This window comes from Hyperolius riggenbachi, chromosome 4 (assembly GCF_040937935.1).
Source record: "Hyperolius riggenbachi isolate aHypRig1 chromosome 4, aHypRig1.pri, whole genome shotgun sequence".
NCBI classification, from domain to species: Eukaryota; Metazoa; Chordata; class Amphibia; order Anura; family Hyperoliidae; genus Hyperolius; species Hyperolius riggenbachi.
The window spans coordinates 252,985,987-253,012,157 of NC_090649.1; the positions used below are offsets into that span (position 1 = coordinate 252,985,987).

A 26,171-nucleotide genomic window follows, 5' to 3' on the forward strand; every position below is an offset into this window, starting at 1 on the left:
AAGTTAGCAAAATGAAAAGTGCAAACACTTGCTTGTGTGGTCCAGTCTGAAGCAGCTTTCATTGTTGCAATATTACTGGCATGCATGGCAATAACATTTTGCAGCAAATTCTATAGGGTCCTAAGAAATGGTATCTGTTTCAAATGAGATGCTTTCCTGCAACTGAAAGGCAGCATAGATAATAACAATCATTTGCAAGTAAGCTGATGCAGTGTGAAAAGGAACTGTGAAACATTCACACATAAACTGAATTCAATTTAATGTCTCTCTGTTACTCATTGCATATAAATGTGCTCTTCTCAGCTATATTAAGAAATGAAGGCTTCCCTGCTTTGCATCAGAAGGCTCACAGACAAGAAGGCTGAAAGGCGAATATGTTTTCCTTACAGTTAGTTCCTGGCAACTTCCCTAATACAATTTGACAGAGGGAATCTAGCTATCATGCCCTGCATCAAGATGGAGTGGGAAATAATGAAAATGTGGGAGGCAATAACCAGAGACCTCCAGGCTGGAGGCACTTTTAGAGGTCAGTAGGTGCTTCTGGCTGGTTGCATGCCTGCAAGACCAAGATATCAGGTTTACATAGACGTATACTGTTCGAAAGAGGGTCCAAACCTTTTTTTTAGCTCAAATGTAGATGTCATGTCATATACTATGGATAGTTTACATTCAGATGGTGTTCAGATGTGAACGCAGTGACTCAAAATCCTTATCCTCACCTATTCTATCTAGGAACAAGGGGTTGGATTTTACCATTCCTTTCTTAACAACATTCCTGATTCCTTAGCCTGCATATCAGTCACACTTAATACAATTATTGTCATCTACTAGGCTGTCACATTGGAAATTGTGAACATTAGCAATCAACATAAAATGGAAAAAGGTAAAATGCAATTTCAGAAATAAGCCTTAATGTGATAAGGACTACTGTGATGGATTATAATGTGCTGTGCTAATGGGTCTATTAAATGGTTGATTTGTATGTGAGGCAGCATTTAACAGAACACGTGGCACTTATAAAACAATAGATCTGTAGACAGTGTGTCCACTATAAATCACTAATGTCTTTAGTGTGCTTCCTGTGAGCTGGACAGGTGCCATATTCCAACAGTATTCCATCCTATAACAAATGCTTACATTCCTTGCTTAAAATAAACCTTATTTTTTTTCTCGTATTATGGAAATATGTGGTCAGAACAATGCAATCAGCATGCTTCACAATATGTATCCATATCAGACTATCACTTATTACATGATCTGAGGCTCTATGTCAGATACATGCTATATCACTTTTGAAGATAGATGAGTCCTTAGCTCTAGGGCATAAAAAAACCTCTGCAGTTTCAGTACAACCTACACAGATACATAGAGATTACCTAATGATAGCTCCCTTGAGGTAAAGCCCTGCAATTATTAAATCAGGAGATGATCCTTTGTTTCCAGGGTATCCTCTTGGAGCTTGCATTACCATGACTACATGCAGTTAGCATTGGGTTTACCTTTAACATACATACATCACTGAAAGCATATGCACAGCTACACAATACAGAAAAACATCATGTTAAATAAAAAGCTAATCTTTTTGTTGTTATTATCAATCTTTTATTTTTATTTGTTTATGTTCTATTTTTGTGAGTTCTATTTTGCTTTCTTTAAGTATCCATTGAATGTAGCTGTTTTCATGTTAAAGTCCAATGCTGTATAGTAGCAATGAATGCTAATAGATCCACAACTCACACCTTGCTAGCAGTGAGGGCTGACTGGAAATAACTAAGTTTATCTGACATCAGGGGAGACTACATAAAAAAAAATCATGTCACTCTTATAATTTCACTCCTTCTAATAGCAAAATTATACATCACTTTACCTATGCGTACTTTGCAGACTTCCCGTAGGCATTGTTATGGCACAATCCACAGGGACTACATTACCGTTTCTTTTACTGACAGTTTAAAAACAAGATGAAGGATTAAAGTGGTCAAATAACAACTTGTTTAACAAAGTGGATGTCAATAATCTTTACTGTGTAGAATTCTGCATTGTACATTCACTATTATGTGTTAGCTCATGTTTCCATACATAATTGTTGAATAGATGGCATTTAATGTATAAGCTAGACGCATGCATTTCACTGATTGATTGATAGATAATAGATAGAAAGATAGATAGATAGATAGATAGATAGATAGATGACCTCCCCTACACATTAAAGCCAGACTTGCATGTATTTCATTTGAGATTACCTGATTTTCTCTGGGGAATAGATTTGCAATCCAACCAACCAAATAAACATATCCACCAAAGCAGCCCATAGAGCTATCCTATAGTTCCCAAAGTTAGCCATAAATCACCATACTGACTCAAGGTACCATTTATACATCACATACACCACAGCACAGAATGTGTATGCACTGTAGTGTTAAAAGATCCTTTCACTATTGTTTTGTCAATGCTTTTTTTTACTGTTCAGCCATATACTGTATTTCTATGCTGAAAGATTTTTGGCCCTCATCTTGACAAGCTCATTCACTCATTCTTAAGTATTATATTTTCTGACTTCATTTGATTGGTCCCTTTTGATTTATTCTGTTTAGGAGTTTGTTTTCCATCACTTTTTACTTGCATTTAGGTGATCAGTGAAGCAGAAGAAATAGCATAAGATCCTAAATTATAACAGAATTTCCCGTGAGAGGAGAACATAGCTAATCCCCAGACACTCTGTGTTGTTGGAAATATGAATAATAGTAATGGGAACAGAAAATACAAGTAGTTATCTCCACAGCCTTTTATAAATGAAAAGGAATGGTGAAGTTCACTTCTTTGAACAGCGACACTGGTGGAGACTAGTAGCTGTTACCTTATTTGCATCTAGTAGAAGGAAAGCTTCCGCCAGTCAGTTAGAAAGGAAATTGTGGGAGGCAATGAGAAATCAATAACATGTAAAAGCTGCTGGCCTGCTTGTTCTTTTCTGATACATTTCTATATAATGATTGTGGTACTTACTATCAGTTCTAGCGGTATCCTTAAATGCCACAGGAAGTTAGCAGGGGTTTTTAAAGGGTCTCTAATATATATATATATATATATATATATATATATATATATATATATATATATATATATATATATATATATATATATATATATATATATACCTTAGTGAATAAACCATTTACTGACCTTCAAACTGCACACTTTTACCAACAAGGCAGAACCACAATCACAGTGATGCACAACAGCTTTTTCTTTTCTTTTTTTTTTGCTGCCATGGAACTATAGGCAGCTTGAGAGCTTGAGACTCAAACAATGGTAGTTTCCATTACATCTGTATCCTAGACACTTGTAGGAGCTGAAATGCTGAACTCTGCTCTGTTAATGGAGAGGAGTAGATGCTGAGCATGTATTTCCACTTTCTCACTTTCAGGTCAGAAAGGACTGAAGTATGCTCCTTGGAAACAGCATTATAAGGACAACATGCCAATTACTGGAATAGTACCACCATTGGGTGCACATACTCAGACACACTCATGTACATAAAAAGCAATCTTTTCAAATCAAATCAGCAAAACTTATAGGCTTTACCCAAATCCTGCTGACAAATCAGCATGGTGAAATGAACCAACTCATTACTTTAAACAGCATTTTATTTCCTTTTTGCCAGGACAATCATGTGAAGCCCTATTACAGCCCTTTAAAGCTCTAATACCTTATGTTTAATAAAGGCACTGCTAGCACAGCCACTGCCTACTTTAACGCTGGGAAATGGATTGTGGTGGGGTAGTGATGTAGTATGCATTAACTATTAGACAGCCAATAAGAGGAATGGGTCCCACACTGTTCTGCAAAAGAGAAGTTCAAGGTGTAGGAATCAATAAAGCTGTGAGTGACCATGTAATCATATCAAAACTTCTAGACCAAAAATAATGTATCAAAAAGAAACAAATATGTGTCTTAGGAGAAGGGGTTGAAGACCAGAACGGTTTATAACATTTTCCTTGCCTGTCTAGCTCTACAGGCATGAGCTGTTTCCATGTCTCTGTGGTCATGCAGCATCCCTTTCTCTTAATCACTTAGCTACATGCACAGTTATTACTTATCATCACCTTATCACCTGCATAGTCTCTCAGCACATAACTCTTCATCTGCTTGCAAAAATTTGGCACTGCTCCTTTTGTACGGGGGGAGGGGGTGAGACGACCTGTTCTCTGCCTCTAATGTACCTGCCATCAGTTTGACAGTGTGGGTCATACCATTTTTAAAAACAAAATAAACAATAGCATCTCTATATCTTTTCTTAAACACTTTCTTGGCGTGCATAACTACATGCCTTTAACATTTTCTTAGCCAGAACAGCTCTGAAACACTTTTTCAGAACCTCATATTCAATCAATGTGTAATCTGAGTGGCCACCTTGAAGTGGAACGTTATCCATAACGATTTTCTTTTTGTTTTTGATAACAGATTGAAGTACTGTCATGCTTCCATTTAGGAGATCCCCCCTCATTTCCTGTTCCTGCTCATGGAACCACAAAACATTATGATTTATATTCCAAAACAACACAGTTGTCAAGAGAAATTGGAAATTTGGAAATTAAAAGGGGGGGGGGGAGGGTGGTTCCCTCCATTTTCTTAACTGTTCATAGGCAATGAAAAATTGAGAGAACTTCCCAACAACAGCAAAACACACAACTAATCCTCCTATTGACTACAACATGATGACTTGAGTTCCGCTTTAAGCCGCAATTCCGTGATTCTTAGAATCCAACTTTTACTCTGTCCCGCCCCCTTTCCCTGAATAGTTCAATGATACTCATTTATTTTAATTAAAAAATGCTATGAATCCCTTATTTTAATCTTCATATCAGTGGTCAGTCACATGATAACCTCTTTTACATTTTGGGGGTGGAAGTAGAGCATTATGTCCAAGACTAGAGAAGTGGAGACTCCTCTAACCTCCCTTAACTGTTCAAAGGGGAAATTGACACCTAGATGTCTATGGGCCAGATCCACACTGGAGATTGTGTACTGGTCTATAAACACTTTGGCTATTTATCTTAAAACAAATGTAATGATTACTAATTCTTCTTAACACAATAGTATAATTAGGCTGTGCAGTGGCTAGGGCAGTGCATGATATGATTCATTTCTTGAAACCTAGGGGCGCAGTTTAAAAAATGATTACTTCAGGCCGTGGAATATGTGGTAATAATGATATATTCATAGCTGAAATGAATTCAATAATTTTTAGGTAAATAATTTGTGAATGACAAAACTTGAACACCCATGCAACCTGCTCAGCCAGAAAAAACTTAAACTAACTGATCAACATAGCTGCCCCCAGGTCAGTGACTTAAGAGAAACTGAAGCAACTGCATGCGTATGAGTATGACAACCAGGCCACTATCGTTCCAGACAAGATAAGCAATGGAATCAGACATATACCAATCTGCATAGGGTACCGTGATGCAGTTTTAGAATTACAACTGATGAGTGGGGTTTATCCCTGTATTTGTAATATATTAGCTGTTTATTGATATCATTATCATCCTGATGAGTTAAAATACTGATTGATTGCAGGCTGGGAAGGGCACCTCCATGCAAATTAGTGAACTATTACAATACTAGGCGCTGAAATAACAGACAGTAAATTCATAAAAAAATATTACTTTCAAATCATTAATTCTACATTTATGCAGCCAAGCACATTTTGCCCTTCTTGCAGATCTCTGGCTGTATTAAGCCAGGTGTAAACCTTTCTGTACCGATAAGTTTAAGCACTAATTATTCATTTAATCAGCACAGATGAGTATTTGTGCTCTCCTCTCTTAAAAGTTTGCATTAGAGCAATTTCAAGGGAATAAAACGAATTATATATACTATGACAATAGTTTACTAAATGCAAACAGGTGGGTAGTTTATACATTCATTCACACCAAAGCACAATGGCATTTACATATTCGTAACATAACAGATTCAACCGAAATCTAAAATTATGATTTACCACTCTAGCTGATAGTAGTGAGCACCTTAAGGTAGCAATTAAAGCATTATTTACTGCAAAATGAGAATAATGAACAGTTATCACATATTACCTCTAGAGATAGACGGTATAGCCGCCATTCAAATACTTAACTAATGATACAATATGATAAAATAGATGCACACAAAAAGGACACCTTTGACATATGAGTAGTAACAGTTCAGTCCTATCCAAAATGATTCATAACTGATAAGTATGACCTTTACTTTCCCTTCACATGCCTGCTGTAGGCTGCCATGGTGAATGTGTCCAGTAGATGCAAAATGCTGTCTGTCATGCTGATCCTATACCTTTAATAGTTGTCAGAACACTAGCCAGAGCAAGTGGGCACATCATCAGTCCTGGCTTCATTGGCTGTATGCTTATGCTGGAATAGCGCCTTAGAAATTATGAAGGCAAAAAATCAACATGACATCCAGCCAAGTAGGTTTTTTTTTAGTGGCAAGAACAGACAGCCTACATAATTTTCTTAGCATAGGTTCCCTTTAATAAGACTGTTTCACAACAACATGTTAGCTTGACCTCATTACATGTTCCTATGATGTTAATTGTCACCTTTATTCTTAGTGTCTCATTGCTTCTACCACAATAGCCAATATTATCAAGTAACAAAATATTAACCACATAAAGATACATCATCTGTATTTCCTGTTCAGTTTGTGTATGCAAGGTCATACATGTAGGTTCAGCTGTTGGTGTTGAAAATAAAGAGTCCTTTGAGAATTCAACTTATCCCATTGGGTTCTGCATACTCCTCTGTCACCATCTTTCCCTACACCTATGATCTGCAAGTTTAAGTCTCTCACTTTGTATACAGTACAGCTTCCCTGGAAGGATCAAGTAAATAAATTGCAGTCTCTGAACTTCATAGCTGAGGCAACAGATTTCTCCCTGAAAATCTTTCATTCAATAGTTACCAGCAGATGCCTAACTGAGTCATTACATGTGAACCTACAATATTTCACCCTGGCACAAAGATTAAAACTCTTGTGAATATGGGATGAGACTCTCGTATGCTGAGTGTATCCCTATGAATAACACCGACATTTTTAGTAGATATTGTAAATAATAATAATTATAATAATAATAATGTAATCTACTATGAAGAGCATGAGAGCCACATCGTTCTCAGGAAGTACCAGTCATAATTATGTTTCTTTCTTTCTCTTAAAAAAATAAATAAATTGCGAACAGATACAGTTGATTAACACTGAATAAATTGGAATTGAAGAATACTACACATCACATTGGTTGTGAATATATACATATATATGTATATGTATATATATATCTATATATATATATCCAGATTTACAATGCACCAGATATGAAATTGCATAACACTGTTTTGTGCAGCAGATGAATAAAACACAATTCGTTTCAGGACCCTTTTCCTTTTAGATGCCATTTCAGTCTCTGCGAGAATAGTAGGAAGCCTGTGATTCTAACATGTAAAATATATCCTTTATCTAATATTAATGTGCTTATTTTCACTTAGCTGAGCTGATGGGGGCGTTGTGCTTGTTTTTCATCTAGCCTATTATCATTTCAGCACTAAATCACACATGCTCAAACTTTATAATCTTTGAAATCTCTGAACAAATGCGCGTTTAAAACATATATGACAGTTAGATGCAGGATGAAAAGCAGGCAGGAATTCATTCACAGACAGCTATGACTTACCCTTGTTTACATGCCACCGACTGAAAGGAATCCTCTTTCTGGATGTAATGTTCTTTCTCTCTCCGAGGCTCCAGCAGCCGATCGTAAAATAGGTATCTTATGAACTTGTACTCCGGACTGAGCTGTGCGCTGTCCACTGATTGTGGTGCTGAACTGCTGCCCCCCAGAGGGAGTATGGGAAGCAAGTGCCACTAGCACAATACAGTGCCCTAGGCACAGCAGATCAAAGTGACTGGCAAGAGCTTTCTATATACACAGTCTGCTCCGATCACCCAAGATTTAGTAAAGCCTCGAACACTCAACCAGTGCAAGGAAATAATGCTAACAGAATTGGTAGGAATAGTAAGCGTCTTTATCCACTTCATGTATCTCTACTACAGATCTTGCTCTTGTCTTGTTATGAATCTGCTCAGACCAAGTCGGAGATAGAGGCATGATCTTCTCTTGCACCTAAATAGCGTTCATGGTTGCCATTAGCACAGAAAACAGGAATGTCGTGTTTGGCAATGACATTTAACGTCCTGGTCACCTGATCCCTGATTCTGTTCTGCCACAAATCTTGCACTGTTTTCCCCCTTATCTCTTGAATGTTGGCTAATAAGAATCGATGCTGATGTGCTCTTTTTGCTCTGCTTTCCCCTTCAGTGGCAGCAGACAGTTACCAGTTTCTGCCTTGTCTGCTTTGTGTTTTTCTTTGGTCCCAGTGCTCTCAGGTCCCATTTATCAAGCTGTTCTTCATCACGTGTTAATCCGTTTTAGTTCTGGCACCAGCACAATCACCAGCAGAGACTGCAATACCATCTACTCAGTGAGATGGTTGGAGAAAGGAAGAACAACTACTGTCACATAGACAGTGCACATCAACACTAACACACCCTCCCCAATGCAACCTCCAATAAAGATCTACCAGATTTTACAGCTATGCCTTCTGTGTAAGATAGTAAATTTGAGCTTGAGGAAGAAGTTGAGAGCTGGGTGGTTTTGCAGGATGAGGGAGGCTAAAAGCAGTGTGGTTGTACTGTACATGCAGAGAAGGAGTTCAGTGATGGGTGGCTAAACAAGAAATGAAAGGGTTAAATGCAGGCTAACTGTGCAGACAAAGTAATGCTTGTGTAAGGTGCCTGTGCAGATCAATGAAAGAGAATGAGTTTCTGATTGTGGATCTGCATAGAATGAAGAGATTGGGTTTGCGATTAGTGGCTGTGCTAGTAAAGAAGGGCTTTACTATAGGTGGCTGTGCTGGTTGAGGTGGGAAGTAGAGAGGGCTATGTACTTTGCAAACAGAAAATAGATTAAATATGTAAATGTGTTTAAGGTGGTGCATCCATCTGTGACATGACTGCATGCAGTGATGATGGAGAAATGAGTGTGTGTGTGTGTGTGTGTGTGTGTGTGTGTGTGTGTGTGTGCGTGCGTGCGTGCGTGCGTGCGTGCGCGTGTATATGTGTGCGAGTATGTATGTGTGTCTGTGTCCTGCAAAGGGAGTGTTCCAACATATAAACACCAGTTTCTAAATGATAATGTAGACATTGCCATCCTGGCTCCCCTCTGCCTTGAATACCTGTTGAGTCACTGACTGACTACCTGCAGATCAGATGTTTTGCAGTTTCTTTCATTAGGTGTCTTCTGGTTGCTAGTCAGCAGGACCGTTTCTGACCTTTTTGGTACCCCAGGCCAGGGCTGTTTTGAGCCTTTTTATCACCCCAGGCAAGTATTCCTGTGTCACCCCTTCACACCTCCCAAGAAAGAAAATTACACTCGCTATAGAACACATTGCACTCATATGATAGAAAACATGCTCTATATAGTAAATGCATCTCAAATCAAAACAGCAGGTAGGATAGATGTGGAGTGGGTATTTCATGACATTGAAGGGCTGACATAGTGAGATGGTAGAATAGTTTAGAGATTTATAATCCATTCTGGACATATCCCTCTTCTCTGCCTAACAATAACCTACTTCCTCGCTACCTCTACACCTGACCCTTACCCTCGGGCTTGGTTATATTATAGTCAAACCCATTCCTATCCCCTCACACTAACCTACCTCTTGTAGTGTTATGTGAGTTTGGATACAATGCAGTCAAGCTCGTTGCCATTTATTACGCCATCCCTGTCGCTGTATGAGTGAACTTATTGCCACTCATTTATACCATATCCAAATGCCTATGCCTAAAGTAACCCCTCCAGCACCCCTTGCACGCCAAAGCCACAAATTAACATTGCAGCCTATGGAGTTGCTGTATTATGAAGGGGATCCTGGTGGAGCTGAGGTAAGGCAGGCAATGAGTACAAGTAGTGACAGGTAGTGGAAAATTGCGGGTAGTGACAGGTAGTGACAGATAGTGACAAGTAGTGGGTGAAGGAAGGATAGTGGGTGGCACATAGTATGTGGATGGAATTTGCAGATAGTGGGTGGTAGTTGGTGAGAGGTAGTGGTTGAACGGCAGTGGCATATATTGGGTGGATTTTAGTGGCAGATAGTGGGTGACGGGTGGTGACAAGTACTGACCAGTGGTGGCATTAAGTGGGTGGCAGGTAGTGGGTAAAGTTCAGTGGCAGATGATAGGTGGCAGACAGTTTAAGGAAGTGGGTGGAGAGTCAGTGACAAATAATGTCAGGTAGTGGGTGGGGTACATTCATTACCATCGCGGGCAATTTTTTGCACATGGTGAAGCTAAAAGTCAGCTTAGCCTGTGTCTGCACAGACTCCTGCCCGACGGTACTTACTATTTATTTCCCCTCTGAGCTGGAGCAAATTGGGGGAAACACGTAATTTGGCCACCAGCTAGTGCCGGTGGCTAAATTACCTTTTCTTTAAGCTAATTTGTGCGCCACTCAGCTGAAACTTTGGGCGTACAGGTCTTGCCCGCTCTCAAGTCAACCCTCAAAGGGTTGAGAGCGTGCAAGAGCTGTACGCTGTTCATGTGGTGAAGTGTATTAGTACCACCGGAGTGGGAAGCGGTGATAGCACAGTGGGTCCTAAAGGAGTTAGAACCCACAGAAGTGAGTGCTATTTTGTGTTTTATTGCCTTATTAAAGCTGGATTGAGATTCCATGAAACTGAGTCTCTGTCTATCTGCTTTTGCCCCCCCCCCCCCCCCCCCCCCGATGTGACTGTGTAGTGAATCACAACCAAAAGGATAGAGGGATCTCCTGACAAGCAGTGTGGGCACCATTGGAACTTCAGCACAGCAGCCTTTGCATTTTGGACAGTATATCTGTGAGCAGCTGAGTAGTTCCGGTGATTTGGAAGGGCCCCTGGGCTCACTATTCATCTATCTTGTGGAGAGCACAGCTGGTTTAAAAATAAGTAGCAATAGTGTGTGTGTGTGTGTGTGTGTGTGTGTGTGTGTGTGTGTGTGTGTGTGTGTGTGTGTGTGTGTGTGTGTGTGTGTGTGTGTGTGTGTTGTGTAAGTGACTTTTTTATGATACAGACATGGCCTGCTTCTCTGCCTCCCACCCTGGCCAGCCACTTTATCCAATCAGGCAATGGTGGCGAATCTTCAGTAAGCAACTGACAAAAATAGTTCATGGAGCTTCTGTGGCTTAAAGGGGCCATGCCATAGAAGCACTAAAGGGCCTTAAGTGTGCCTTTTGCACTTTGTGGTACTCCAGACACAGGCCTGAATAGGCTGGGCCTACAAATGGCATTTCTAGTCAGTGACTTAACACTTATGTCAGTATGGATGTATTTCAAACATCTGTCCCTGATGTTTGGTCGCAAGATGACACCGCTGACATGGAAGGCTAAAAACGACAAACAAATGCTAGTGCCTTTAAATGGATCAGGACCGCGGTAGTTAGAATTTACTAATCTGTGGCTTTCTAAATCTGATGCAGCATAAATTCATGCTGCAGCTTTCTGTATTCCCAAGCCGATCCCTGCTTGCCGCCACAACAGACTCAGCTGGCATGTGACAAGGCGAGCTTTCTCCTATCAGTACAGAATCATTTTCATTGGCTCCTTACCAGGTGATCACTGTGAGCCATTCTACTGTACATAAGTTTGCCTTGCAACCAGGACAACAGTCCATTGTTTGCTAGATGGAACAGGTCCACATTTACAATTTTGCATCCCCATTTCCCTCTGCAGTGAGTGTTTTTTGTATACACATAGGTAGGGCAGGTCACAGATGAATGTACCAGTATATCAGGATGCTAAAAAAATCTGCTCACAGCCCATGTGCACACACACAGTTCCATTATTTCCTAGTTTGGACAGATGAACCACTTTCTGAGACAGAAAACAAAGGGAGGAGGTATGATATGTTTTCTGAAATCTTTGCAATGCATATAAATGTCCAAGGGAGAATTATTTTTATTTTATTTTTTCAATAAAAGGCTAGTTAATCGTCAAGGTCAGATGTCTTGCCAAATGTCTGATTCCACACAAATCTTCATTTTCAGTATTTGCACTCTGTAGCGTTACCCAGCAAAAGATACAAACAGCAATGATTGGCGCTGAATGCTAGTAGTGAATAAAATAACATAAACAAAAAAATAGATTTTCCTTGCTTCAAGCTTTATACATTGGCTTTTGCTAAGGGAGATCAGCCAAAACCAAACATCAGTTATCATAAAAAGTCACTTTACACGACATTAAAAAAAAAACACACTTAAGATATTGCTACTTATTTTTAAAGCAGCTGTGCAGGCATAGACATCACACACAGCGTTAAGCGTCTAGCAGGTATTAATGTGCTGCCACTGATCTGCAGAAGCTTTATGTTGACAAAGGTCATTAGTGTAATTCAGCCTGTGGCAGAAAGAGGGCACACCGTATTGCATTTCTTCTTTTTCTTTCAGTATAAACATCTCCACACTGGAATACTTCTGTTTATACTACACTGACAAAGCTAACTTTTCTTATGAGGCATATAAGCAATATTTTCATCTCTTGCTTTTTAATTGCGTCTGACGAGCTGCAATGGTGGTATTATATCTGCAATGTCAATATACTGTGTTTGTGTTAAAATTAAATTAAAACTATCCACACTATAAATCCTTTACAGTTTACCGAGGCTTTTGGGGGAAACAGGCTATGCATAGTAAATGAATTATATCCGTTTAGCAGTTTATTACCCTTTTTTTCAAAATCATATTAACATTCTTAAAAATGTATCAGCTGCTGCAAACATTAGAGCTCTGCTAAACTCAAGTAAGGAATCAAAACAAAAACAAAAAACAAGCAAACCAAAAACAAAAGAGCAGGGCAGTACTCACCCAATGCGACGGCAAATGGAGGACAATGTATTACAGATAATCAGTGGGCTGATAGTAATTCTGGCTTGCATACAAATCTAATGCAACTTGTATGCAGCCCAGAATTGGACTAATTTTCAGTTGATTTTGATTAATTTGATTAATTAAAAGCTTCATACAATGTGCATGCAAACCAAAATTATTTGCATCTCATTGTCCATCTCTATTAAATGGCTGCTCCTGTTTTGATACTGTCATTACAAAGGGGGTCCAGAGGTGTATAAAACGAAGTTAAAAACAACTAAAATGAAAAAAAGAGAAATTATGTTTACCTGGATACTGACAACTTCATATAACAATGAGATTTATTATGCATTGGCAATGCATATCGTGGGTCTAAGCCCACTAAAACACTCAGTCTTTTCTCACTAAGCACTGTTTGCTCGGCTATACTGAGGGTCTTGGCACTACAATTAGCCTGAGGAAGTTGGTTTACACCCACGAACCGTGTTGCCAGTGCATAATAAATCTCATTGTTATATGAAGTTGTCAGTTTCAAGGTAAGCCATCTCTCCTCTTTTCATTTTAGTTTTTTTTCAACTTACTTTTATACACCTTTAACCACTTGCCGACCGCGCACTCATACCGCGCGTCGGCAAAGTGGCAGCTGCAGGACCAGCGACGCAGTTCTATGTCGCTGGCTGCAGGCTAATTAATCAGGAAGCAGCCGCTCGTGCGAGCGGCTGCTTCCTGTCAATTCACGGCGGGGGGCTCCGTGAATAGCCTGCGGGCCGCCGATCGCGGCTCGCAGGCTAAATGTAAACACAAGCGGAAATAATCCGCTTTGTTTACATTGTACGGCGCTGCTACGCAGCAGCGCCGTAAGGCAGATCGGCGATCCCTGGCCAATCAGCGTCCGGGGATCGCCGCCATGTGACAGGGGACGTCCTGTCACAGGCTGCACAGGACGGATAGCGTCCTGTGCAGCCCCGATCACCAGGGGACCAGGTAGGAGAGGGGGAAGCGGAATTTCGCCGCGGAGGGGGGCTTTAAGGTGCCCCCCCCGCCAGCCACACGCAGGCAGGAGAGATCGGACCCCCCCAGCACATCATCCCCCTAGTGGGGAAAAAAGGGGGGTGATCTGATCTCTCTGCCTGGTGTTTGATCTGTGCTGGGGGCTGTAGAGCCCACCCAGCACAGATCACAGAATTCAACGCTGGTCCTTAAGGGGGGGTAAAGGGTGGGTCCTCAAGTGGTTAAGAACCTCTCACCCCCTTTTTGTTTCTCACCATCCTTTGGATGGGTGATATTGGTGGCTTTGCCATGCCTAGTACCAGTTGTTTTTCGTAAGAGAGCGACTGTGTCCAGCTCTTTCTGGACACCCAAGTGGAGTCAGGTTTGTGTATTTCCACCTGCATCAATTTGTTGGTCGCTCACTGCAACCTACCTTTGTGAGTACCATTTACCTTTTCTACACATTTCTTTACAATGGCAACATATTGCACTATCTGGGCTCCCATTGTCTCTGTGCTTCCTTTTTAAGGTGTAAAGCCACCCTCTCTTCCTGCTTGATTTTGTCATTGTCATTTTCATTTGCACTTCCATTTGAGCAGACATTTGCATAATTATTGTGTATTGGTAGTGCATGGATGGCAGTAATGTACAGTGGTTTGCAAAAGTATTCGGCCCCTTTGAAGTTTTCCACATTTTGTCATATTACTGCCACATACATGAATCAATTTTCTTGGAATTCCACGTGAAAGACCAATACAAAGTGGTGTACATGTGAGAACAGAAGTGGAACGAAAATCATACAGGATTCCAAACATTTAAAAAAAAAACTGCAAAATGGGGTGTGTGTAATTATTCAGCCCCCTGAGTCAATACTTTGTAGAACCACCTTTTGCTGCAATTACAGCTGCCAGTCTTTTAGGGTATCTCTCTACCAGCTTTGCACATCTAGAGACTTAAATCCTTGCCCATTCTTCCTTGCAAAACAGCTCAAGCTCAGTCAGATTAGATGGACAACGTTTGTGAACAGCAGTTTTCAGATCTTGCCACAGATTCTCGATTGGATTTAGATCTGGACTTTGACTTGGCCATTCTAACATATGGATATGTTTTGTTTTAAACCATTCTATTGTTGCCCTGGCTTTATGTTTAGGGTCATTGTCCTGCTGGAAGGTGAACCTCCGCCCCAGTCTCAAGTCTTTTGCAGATTTCTTAACTCCCCCTGCCACATGGCCGCAATTAATAGCATTACGCAGAAATGTGGAGAGCCTCAGGCAAATTACCAGCTATCTATAGCCACAATTTACATAGCGAGTATCCCCGATGCTTTTTTTTTTTATCATTGCCGCCTATGGCAGCACCGTTCTTACTATTATGAATGGGGCTCCCGTTATTCCTGTTTCGGCTTATTGTTGCAATGGGCCCTATTTTACTTAAAGAGAACCTGTAACAAAAAAAAGTTCCCCTGTAGGGTACTCACCTCAGGAGGGGGAAACCTCAGGGTCCCAATGAGGCTTCCCTCTCCCCTGTAGCTGCAGGCAATCCAGCGCTGGCTCCCCTGAACTGTCCGGCAATCCTCCCTCGACAAGCCTGACAAGTGCTGATAAGAGCTGATTTATTTACCTTTCCTGGATCCAGCCGGGGCGCTGTTGCGGCTTTCTGCACAGAGATAGGTGAAAATAGCCGATCTCTGTCGGGTCCGCTCTACTGCGCAGGCACAGGAGACTTGCGCCTGTGCAGTATAGCGGGCCAACAGCGATCGGCTATTTTAGCCTATCTCCGAAAGCCGACACTGCGCTTGCACTGGAGCCAGGAAGGTAAATATTTACATACCCGCTGTTCAGGGAGCTTTGTCGCAGCCGCCGTGGGACCAAGGAGGATCGGGGAAGTCTCGATAGGATCCGGAGGCTTCCCTCACCCGAGGTAAGTACCCCCCAGGGGAGGTTTTTTTGTTACAGGTTTTCTTTAAAAACAGGCCCGAATATAAAAAAGCTGCTGCCACTGGGGATTCGGCCCTTGTTGCTTGTCCCATTTACAGTGGCGTAGCTAAGGAGCTATGGGCCTCAGTGCGAGTTTTACATCCCCCCCTCCCAGCACTCTGTACATAACAATTGATGCACCAAACCTTGCCAAGGGCCACCACAGTGCCAGAGGTGCAAGATGGGGATGGGGAACCGTTTGTTAATGATTACTACCATTCAAAGCATCTATAGAAGTGATTATTACAAGCACAGGACCAATAAAGAGCTAATACTATGGTTGAGGGTGGGCCCTATGGGGACAGTTTGGCCCAATGTCCCCGGTGTGGTCGAGACCTCTGCAACCCCTATTGCTAAACCACTGCCCCTTTTGTTATGTAGATACTTCAATGTACTTTCTTGGTTCTATATAGTGTTGGGCAAACAGTGTTCGCCACTGTTCGGGTTCTGCAGAACATCACCCTGTTCGGGTGATGTTCGAGTTCGACCGAACACCTGATGGTGTTCGGCCAAACCGTTCAGCCATATGGCAGAACTAAGAGCGCATGGCCGAACGTTCCCCGAACGTTCGGCTAGCGCTGTGATTGGCCGAACGGGTCACGTGGTTCGGACCCGAACGCGCTCTGATTGGCCGAACGGGTCACGTGGTTCGGGTAAATAAATACCCGATCCACGTCATTTCTCCGCCATTTGTCTGTGGGTTTAGCTTTGGGTAGGCAGGCAGGGTAGTTCTCTCTCCAGCCAGGGTAGCCAGGGTCCCCCCAGTCATTGTGTCGCTGCTGGGAACAGTAGTACACCGCTCACCCACACTATACAGCATTGTGTTTACTGCCACTCTGTGTACACCGCTCACCCACCACTGTATAGCATTGTGTTTACTGCCACTCTGTGTCTCTGCTGGGAACAGTAGTACACCGCTCACCCGCCACTGTATAGCATTGTGCTCTGTGTCGCTGCTGGGAATAGTAGTACACCACTCACCCACCACTGTATAGCATTGTGCTCTGTGTCGCTGATGGGAATAGTAGTACACCGCTCACCCACCACTGTATAGCATTGTGCTCTGTGTCGCTGCTGGGAACAGTAGTACACCGCTTACCCACCACTGTATAGCATTGTGCTCTGTGTCGCTGCTGGGAATAGTAGTACACCGCTCACCCACCACTGTATAGCATTGTGCTCTGTGTCGCTGCTGGGAATAGTAGTACACCGCTCACCCACCACTGTATAGCATTGTGCTCTGTGTCGCTGCTGGGAATAGTAGTACACCGCTCACCCACCACTGTATAGCATTGTGCTCTGTGTCGCTGCTGGGAACAGTAGTACACCGCTCACCCACCACTGTATAGCATTGTGCTCTGTGTCGCTGCTGGGAACAGTAGTACACCGCTCACCCACCACTGTATAGCATTGTGCTCTGTGTCGCTGCTGGGAACAGTAGTACACCGCTCACCCACCACTGTATAGCATTGTGCTCTGTGTCGCTGCTGGGAATAGTAGTACACCGCTCACCCACCACTGTATAGCATTGTGCTCTGTGTCGCTGCTGGGAATAGTAGTACACCGCTCACCCACCACTGTATAGCATTGTGCTCTGTGTCACTGCTGGGAATAGTAGTACACCGCTCACCCACCACTGTATAGCATTGTGCTCTGTGTCGCTGCTGGGAACAGTAGTACACCGCTCACCCACCACTGTATAGCATTGTGCTCTGTGTCGCTGCTGGGAATAGTAGTACACCGCTCACCCACCACTGTATAGCATTGTGCTCTGTGTCGCTGCTGGGAACAGTAGTACACCGCTCACCCACCACTGTATAGCATTGTGCTCTGTGTCGCTGCTGGGAATAGTAGTACACCGCTCACCCACCACTGTATAGCATTGTGCTCTGTGTCGCTGCTGGGAACAGTAGTACACCGCTCACCCACCACTGTATAGCATTGTGCTCTGTGTCGCTGCTGGCAATAGTAGTACACCGCTCACCCACCACTGTATAGCATTGTGCTCTGTGTCGCTGCTGGGAATAGTAGTACACCGCTCACCCACCACTGTATAGCATTGTGCTCTGTGTCGCTGCTGGGAATAGTAGTACACTGCTCACCCACCACTGTATAGCATTGTGCTCTGTGTCGCTGCTGGGAATAGTAGTACACCGCTCACCCACCACTGTATAGAATTGTGCTCTGTGTCGCTGCTGGGAATAGTAGTACACCGCTCACCCACCACTGTATAGCATTGTGCTCTGTGTCGCTGCTGGGAACAGTAGTACACCGCTCACCCACCACTGTATAGCATTGTGCTCTGTGTCGCTGCTGGGAATAGTAGTACACCGCTCACCCACCACTGTATAGCATTGTTCTCTGTGTCGCTGCTGGGAATAGTAGTACACCGCTCACCCACCACTGTATAGCATTGTGCTCTGTGTCACTGCTGGGAACCGTAGTACACCGCTCACCCACCACTGTATAGCATTGTGCTCTGTGTCGCTGCTGGGAATAGTAGTACACCGCTCACCCACCACTGTATAGCATTGTGCTCTGTGTCGCTGCTGGGAACAGTAGTACACCGCTCACCCACCACTGTATAGCATTGTGCTCTGTGTCGCTGCTGGGAACAGTAGTACACCGCTCACCCACCACTGTATAGCATTGTGCTCTGTGTCGCTGCTGGGAATAGTAGTACACCGCTCACCCACCACTGTATAGCATTGTGCTCTGTGACGCTGCTGGGAACAGTAGTACACCGCTCACCCACCACTGTATAGCATTGTGCTCTGTGTCGCTGCTGGGAATAGTAGTACACCGCTCACCCACCACAGTATAGCATTGTGCTCTGTGTCGCTGCTGGGAATAGTAGTACACCGCTCACCCACCACTGTATAGCATTGTGCTCTGTGTCGCTGCTGGGAATAGTAGTACACCGCTCACCCACCACTGTATAGCATTGTGCTCTGTGTCGCTGCTGGGAATAGTAGTACACCGCTCACCCACCACTGTATAGCATTGTGCTCTGTGTCGCTGCTGGGAATAGTAGTACACCGCTCACCCACCACTGTATAGCATTGTGCTCTGTGTCGCTGCTGAGAATAGTAGTACACCGCTCACCCACCACTGTATAGCATTGTGCTCTGTGTCGCTGCTGGGAATAGTAGTACACCGCTCACCCACCACTGTATAGCATTGTGTTCTGTGTCGCTGCTGGGAACAGTAGTACACCGCTCACCCACCACTGTATAGCAGTGTGCTCTGTGTCGCTGCTGGGAATAGTAGTACACCGCTCACCCACCACTGTATAGCATTGTGCTCTGTGTCGCTGCTGGGAATAGTAGTACACCGCTCACCCACCACTGTATAGCATTGTGCTCTGTGTCGCTGCTGGGAACAGTAGTACACCGCTCACCCACCACTGTATAGCATTGTGCTCTGTGTCACTGCTGGGAATAGTAGTACACCGCTCACCCACCACTGTATAGCATTGTGCTCTGTGTCGCTGCTGGGAATAGTAGTACACCGCTCACCCACCACTGTATAGCATTGTGCTCTGTGTCGCTGCTGGGAATGGTAGTACACCGCTCACCCACCACTGTATAGCATTGTGCTCTGTGTCGCTGCTGGGAATAGTAGTACACCGCTCACCCACCACTGTATAGCATTGTGCTCTGTGTCGCTGCTGGGAATAGTAGTACACCGCTCACCCACCACTGTATAGCATTGTGCTCTGTGTCGCTGCTGGGAATAGTAGTACACCGCTCACACACCACTATATAGCATTTCTGTGCTGCCACTGTACTGCTGCCAGTCAGCGTGTACTTTAAGGATAAGTGAAATGAAGAAGAAATCCTGTGAAAGAGGGAGGGGCAAGGGAAGAGGTGTTTCCCCTGACAGTTCACGTACAGGCCACAGTGGAGCACCGAAGAAATCCCACTCAATACCGCCCATGTTGTCCAGGAAATCAACCCTCACAAATCCAAAAGAACAGGACCAGATAATGAATTGGATGACCTCTCAAGCGTCCAGCAGTGGGTTAAGCAGCACCAGCACATCACGCACGAGGTCCGAGTCCTCAGCCAGTTACAAGGAGCCAGTGGGCACAAAGCTGACACAACCGGCAGCGACACCACGCACACAACTGCCAAATAACCAGTCCGAAGAATTTCCTCAGGACACAATGGGGTATTCGCAGGAGCTATTCCCAGCCCAACAAGCTTCCACCTTTCAAAGGTCAATGGAACAGCCAGAAATGTTGTGCCCGGATTCACAACCATTTACTGTGGGAAATGCACCGTGCACTGAAATGCAAGGCGAGTCCGAGGACTTTGAAACCCAAATCCCAGAGCAAGTTGGGCAGGAGGGGTTTCAATTGCAGGAGGTCGGCCAAGAAGATCTGGAAGACGATGTTGGAGTGAGCTGCGCAGAGGTTGTTCTGGGGAGCTCTACTCCACGGCGGCGGCCCACAATCACATATGACGAGTTTGAGGAGATGGAAGAGGAGGGTTTGGACAATGTGGACACAGACCCAGATTTTGTATGTGAAGGAGAACATCGCCGTCATAGCAGCACAGATGAGTCTGTTGAAGAACCCACTGCTGCACGAGTTCGCCTTGTGCCACAAGGTAGGCGGCGCGAAATTTCAGGTACCACAAGTGTGGAAGTTCAAGTGAGACGCAAAAGAGGCGCAAACAGAAATCGCGAGCAAGGCAGGTGCTCCAAAGTCTGGCCTTTCTTTGAAGACTGCAGTGAGGATGGTACCATGGTGATTTGCAAGGTGTGCAAGACCCGCCTGAGCAGGGGGAAAAATATTAACAACCTCTCCACCACCAGCATGACCCGCCACATGGTATCCAAACATCCCACTCTGTGGGCAAATGCGGCAGGACAGGGTACCAGCAACACTGCCTCCCTTGGGGTCACCAGACTCACCACCAGACCCTCCTCAGCAGCAGCAGTAGCCCAGCCATTGCGTGGTTCACAACAACATTCACAAACATCAGACGACGCTGACACTGTCACTTTCCGGAATAGTGCTCTTGAGGTCTCCCAGTCTTCATCAAACACAGCAACCAACAGCCCTTCAGTGTGCAGCCCTACGGTTCAGTTGTCTGTCTCGGAGATGTTTGAGCGCAAGAGGAAATTGCCAGCAAATGACCCCCGGGCCGTGGCACTAACAGCCAGCATAGCCAAGCTTCTGGCCTGCGAAATGCTGCCATATCGAGTGGTGGAGACAAACAGCTTCAAGGGCATGATGTCAGTGGCCATCCCACATTACGTGGTTCCCAGCCGCTACCACTTTGAGCGCTCTGCAGTGCCTGAGTTGCATGAGCACGTGGTCAGCAAAATAACCCGAAGCTTGAAGAATGCCGTTGCCTGCAAGGTTCACCTCACCACTGACACTTGGATGAGTGCGTTCGGCCAGGGTCGATACATCTTTCTTACCGCACACTGGGTGAACCTTGTGGAGCCTGGCAGCGATTCCTCACCTGCTACGGCGCGGGTGTTGCCCACGCCGCAAACAGCTGCACTGCCGTCCCTCCCACTGGATAACAACAACAGCAGCACCTACCTCTCTGACTCCTTCTCCTCCAACGCATCTCAAAGCTGTACCTCATCCGGAAACGCTAACCCAGCAGCAGTAGGATCGTGGAAGCAGTGCAGCACAGCTGTTGGCATGCGTCAGCAAGCGTTGCTGAAGCTGATCTGCCTTGGGGATAAGCAGCACACATGGGAGGAAATTTGGAGGGGAATAAAGGAACAGATGGATTTGTGGCTGGCACCGCTGGACCTGAAACCGGGCATGGTTGTGTGTGATAATGGGAGTAATCTCATTCACGCTTTAAGGTTGGCTAAGCTGACACACATCCCTTGCCTGGCGCACGTGATGAACCTAGTAGTTCAGCGGTTCCTGAGGACATACCCAGGTGTGGCCGATCTTCTGTTGAAGGTGCGACGAGTGGCCAAACATTGTAGAAATTCCAGTACTGCTTCGGGGGCACTCGCCAAGATGCAGGAGCGCTTCAATCTCCCCCACCATCGCTTGCTGTGTGATGTCCCTACGCGCTGGAATTCTACGCTGCACATGCTAGCCCGCTTTTGCGAGCAGAAGAGTGCAGTGGTCCAGTACATGACGGCACAGTAACGAGGCGCATCCGGACAGCTGCCAAGCTTCTGTGGATCCGATTGGGCCAACATGTTGGACCTCTGCCAAGTCCTCCAAAATTTTGAGCAATCCACGTTGCTTGTGAGCAGTGACAACTCTTCAGTCAGCATTACCAGACCACTGCTGTGTTTACTGAAGAAGTCAATGTTGAAAATCAAGGAAACAGCTGTCATGATGCAACTGGGGGAATCTGAAGGAGAAAACGATCAGCGTGATGATACCAACATCAGGCCATCTGCCTCAGGAAACGCTGGCCCCAGCAGCTATGACGAAGAGGAGGAGGAGGAACAGCTGGAGTTGGAGCAGGAATTTCATGCCACCACTGACGAGGGCCAGAGCGGTGCACGTTGGACTTCCACAATTCAGCGTGAATGGTCAGCAGAAGCAGACCAGGAAGAAGGTGACGACTATGATGCATCACAACTATCACAACGCTCACAAGAGGATGATGAGGATTCTGGCAGGACTCTGGCACACATGGCTCAATTCATGCTAGACTGCATTGAACGCGACCCACGCATTGTGCGCATTCTGGACAACACCAATTACTGGGTTTATACCCTTCTGGATCCACGGTACAAACACAATGTTCCAAAACTGCTTGAAGAAAGAGTCAGACAGGTCAAAATGGAAGAATACCAGCAGGCCCTTGTGGGGACTTTAGAGAGGAGATTGACATCCTCCCCCTCCTCTAGCCAGTTGTACGCCGACAGACTGACTTCCGCAAACCCAGGACGACCAGGAGGGCAGCAAACAACACAAGCCGCAGCTAGCGCCCAAAAGGGAATGGTATCGGCAGTGTCCTTGGAGTGGGAAAATTTTCTGACACCCATGCAGCAGCCCACAGAACAGCAAGCGTGCAGATCCACCTCCAACACCGATCGCCTGGAGAAGATGGTCAAGGACTACATGTCAGATGGCGTAGCTGTGTTGAACAATCCATCTGCACCCTTCAACTATTGGGTATCGAAGCTAGACACCTGGCACGAACTGGCAATGTATGCAATAGAGGTGCTGGCTTGCCCGGCAGCCAGTGTTATGTCGGAACGATGTTTCAGTGCTGCCGGAGGCATTGTCACAGATCGGCGTATCCGCCCCTCCACAGAAAATGCAGACCGTCTGACTCAAATTAAAATGAATCAATCCTGGATTGGAAACGACTACGCAACACTCCCGGACCCCAACCAAGTAACATGAACAATGACCATCTGTGATGGGTTAGCGTTTCCGGTCCCTGTTTATTGAACCTCTTATCTGTATTACATTTATGACTGCATGGCGACAAAATGCATTGCTATCCGCACGCTTCTTGTCCTCATGCAAGGCCTGGGTTGCGCCTCAAAGCGTGGCCTTCTCCTCCTGCGCCTCCTCCTGTTCCATCACGTGTGCTGCTGCTGGGTTAGTGTTGCCGGTCCCTTTTTACGGAACCTCTTATCTGTATTACATTTATGACTGCATGGCGACAAAATGCATTGCTATCCGCACGCTTCTTGTCCTCATGCAAGGCCTGGGTTGCGCCTGAAAGTGTGGCCTTCTCCTCCTGCGCCTCCTCCTGTTCCATCACGTGTGCTGCTGCTGGGTTAGCGTTGCCGGTCCCTTTTTACGGAACCTCTTATCTGTATTACATTTATGACTGCATGGTGACAAAATGCATTGCTATCCGCATGCTTCTTGTCCTCATGCAAGGCCTGGGTTGTTGTGTCTCAAAGCGTGGCCTTCTCCTCCTGCGCCGCCCTCCTCCTGTTCCATCACGTGTGCTGCTGCTGGGTTAGCATTACCGGTTCCTTTTCCTGGAACCTCTTATCTGTATTACATTTATGACTGCATGGCATGTTACCTGTGCAAAGAAATATGACATTTTCCGCATTTAAAAGACATTTTTTCCTTTGAAACTTTACAATCAATTTTCTCAAAAACTATAACCTCTTTTTCAAATATTATTTTTCCCTCTTGTACCCACTCCCAAGGTGCACATACCCTGCAAATTTGGGGTATGTAGCATGTAAGGAAGCTTTACAAAGCACGAAAGTTCGGGTCCCCATTGACTTCCATTATGTTCGGAGTTCGGCGCGAACATCGCGGCCATGTTCGGCGAACGTTCGCGAACCCGAACATCCAGGTGTTCACCCAACACTAGTTCCATAGAGCAAAAGCAATGCACAAACTCTTTTTACATAGGAAGTGCAGAAAACTAGTCTGTGTTGTGGATGGTGGTTTGACAGAACTGAACAGCTTCCTAGGTCCCTGGAACCAGGTGTTGTGGCAAGTGGAGAGTTTTACAAACACAAAGGCAGGTAGATCATTGCAGAGAGCGGGTTACATTAGAAAGACAGAGCGATGAGGTGCAGTATAGTCATATTAGTTACATGGAGGCATACATTAAAAAGTGATTTTATGATGAAGCAATGAAATGATAAGTGCATTGCATTAAGAAGAATATGATATAAGTAAGACTGATTCATTCATCTTTAATGATTTTCTCAAGAAAATCAGTGATACCATCAAACAGTAAAGTTTGAAAAAATAATTGAATAGTCAAGGCAGTAGGGTGTAGCCAGTTTAGAATAATATGTGATTACTTTAATATTACAGTAGTCACTTTAAAGAGATCCCTCTAAAATCTATCAATAAGTGACTGGCATAAGTACTAGACAAATGCAAAACATGGATGTAAATACCTCTATTTTCATACAACACTCCTACCATTCCACTTTGATAAATGGAATATGATCTGTGATGCAAATATATATATATATATATATATATATATATATATATATATGTGTGTATATATATATATATATATATATATATATATATATATATACTGTATATTTCCAGTATTTATTCAGTATCGAGGTAATACACTGATTTTGAGATTTGTCTTCCCACTAAGCATGATGCATTGTACTGCTCCGAATTCAGTCTCCCAGCGGTGATCGCCGCTTGGAGACTGTTAGACATCTAATATACCTGTACAGCGCTGCGATTTAAGGCAGTGCTGTACTGGGGACAGCCGTGTGGGGGGAGGGAGGGAAAAATATTAAAGAAACAGTGTTATTTATTACAAAATAAATATTTATTTAAAAACAATAAACACTGGGGGAGCGATCAGACCCCACCAACAGAGATATATAGTGTAGTGGGGGTGTCTCAGCACCTTGCAGGGAAAAAAATATAGGAGACAAATACGGGAGCCCAATAGTGTAGTATATTAGTATGCAATTGAAAAAAGAAATTTCAATAAATTACTACTCACAAAAGGAGGTTGCAAGGGCAACCAACCGTAGGAAGCAGGTGGAGACCATAAACCCGACTCCACTCGGGGTAGTCCCAGCCGGGACCTGGATGTGGTCACTCTCCTTGAAAAAGTAGGGACAGGTGTCCACTGTGGGGCACCCACAGGTGGTCTGTCACCACCCCTCAAACACAGATTGTTTGGGGGTATAGCTATGCACAATTGAAGGTAAAGAGGCGCCCTGGTTGAAATAAAAGCATCTAAAAACAGCTTAAAATCGAGGAAATAATATGAGGTGGCTTACCTCAATAACGAAATCCTTGTATATGGCAAAAGATTTTTATTTAGCACAGGCAACGCGTTTCGCGGGTCCAAGCCCGCCTCATCAGGCCAATAGCCTGATGAGGCGGGCTTGGACCCGCGAAACGCGTTGCCTGTGCTAAATAAAAATCTTTTGCCATATACAAGGATTTCGTTATTGAGGTAAGCCACCTCATATTATTTCCTCGATTTTAAGCTGTTTTTAGATGCTTTTATTTCAACCAGGGCGCCTCTTTACCTTCAATTGTCCACCAACAGAGAGCTCTGTTGGTGGGGAGAAAAGGGGGAGGAATCACTTGTGTGCTGAGTTGTGCGGCCCTGCAGCGAGCCCTTAAATCTGCAGTGGCCCAATTGCAGAAAAATGGCCTGGTCTTTAGGGGGGTTTAGCACTGCGGTCCTCAAGAGGTTAAAGGGGTTCTGTGGGCCTTAAACCTTCATCTGGGGCTTCTACCGGTCCCCTGCAGCTATTAAGTCCTATGCCATCACTGAAGCCGCCTCCGTTCGTCACTGCCAGTGACCTGCTAATTATTCATCTAACTA

At 44.4% G+C, this 26,171-nt stretch overlaps 1 protein-coding gene across 1 annotated transcript in view; it reads right to left on the minus strand.

The window, feature by feature from the left end:
• CNR1 (cannabinoid receptor 1) overlaps positions 1-8,570 on the minus strand; it is a 147,606-nt gene extending 139,036 nt beyond the window's left edge. The window contains exon 1 of the mRNA XM_068231131.1: positions 7,724-8,570. The gene's annotated coding sequence lies outside the window, so the exon portion shown is untranslated. The remainder of the gene's footprint in view (positions 1-7,723) is intronic.
• Between the last annotated feature and the right edge of the window lie 17,601 nt (positions 8,571-26,171).